The sequence below is a fragment of the Crocuta crocuta genome, unplaced genomic scaffold, assembly GCF_008692635.1.
Source record: "Crocuta crocuta isolate KB4526 unplaced genomic scaffold, BGI_CrCroc_1.0 scaffold318, whole genome shotgun sequence".
Classification (NCBI taxonomy): Eukaryota; Metazoa; Chordata; class Mammalia; order Carnivora; family Hyaenidae; genus Crocuta; species Crocuta crocuta.
In genome coordinates, this window is record NW_027531425.1 from 5,187,741 (window position 1) to 5,188,710 (window position 970).

General features: G+C 51.9%; 1 protein-coding gene across 1 annotated transcript in view; it reads left to right on the forward strand.

Moving 5' to 3' along the window:
• Nucleotides 1-759: 759 nt before the first annotated feature.
• The window catches only part of DDX59 (DEAD-box helicase 59), a 20,499-nt gene continuing 20,288 nt past the window's right edge, over nucleotides 760-970 (forward strand). The window contains exon 1 of the mRNA XM_077772035.1: nucleotides 760-874. The gene's annotated coding sequence lies outside the window, so the exon portion shown is untranslated. The remainder of the gene's footprint in view (nucleotides 875-970) is intronic.

The window sequence follows — 970 nt, forward strand, 5'->3', positions numbered from 1 at the left end:
AACAAACTTGGATGAATCAAAGAAACGAATGATAAAAGCGAATCCCACACGGCTAGATATATATTGTTTTCATAAAGCTCAAAAAGAAGGAAAAGGAAACAATATATCATTTAGAAAAGCATCCAACTACGATAGAACTACTAAAAATGGCAAGGAGAGAGACACGAAATCCGGAACAGTGGTCGCTAAGGGAAGAAGTAAGGTGTTGAACCCGAGATGAAGGGATATATGCTTTTATAACAACGTGGCGGAGTCACAGACTTTCGTATTCTCAGGATCTTTAAAATGTAATTGTTCAAAATGTTATTTTGTGTGCACCAAATATTAGCCCGAAAGTATTTTTGAATAGTTAAGAAAAATACTGAAGTCGGCGACCTGGGCTTTCCTCTCCCCCTTTCTCCCCATCCCAGTGTCTTTTAACTCCCAGCTGCCAAAGTCTGGCAAAGCTGAGAAACGGCAATGCACGGGGACCAAGAACCGTGACTTGTGTTATTTTCTGTTCGGTGATGGGTGGGGTGTGGTAGCACGGAAAGATTATCCAGTGTATCAAATACATCACATTAAACTTACTCCATTTAGTTTCAGAGTTCTTTGGCCAGCTCAAAGCAGAACGGGTTTTCAGGCCTCTGGGGCCTCCGCCCCTCCCTTCCACCCTCCGACTTCCCACTTCCTAAGCGTACCAGGCCCCCGCGCCACCCGCTTCAGTCTTTCCGGGCGGTCTAACTGTTTTTCACCAGTGCTGGCCCACAGGANCGCTCCGCACCGCCCTTCCTAACCGTAGTGTGTCCGAGCGGGTCCAGGCTCGTCGGCAGGAAACTGGGCCCAGTGCCTGGAGGGGGGAAGCCGGCCCCGCGCGGGAGCGGACGCGCCCCAGGTCTGCGCGGGAGAGCGTGCCGCGGGCTCCGGCAGCTCGGGCCTCCTTCCCGTAGTGCTCCCTCCCCTCTGGGACGCGGGGCGCTAGGCCGCGGCG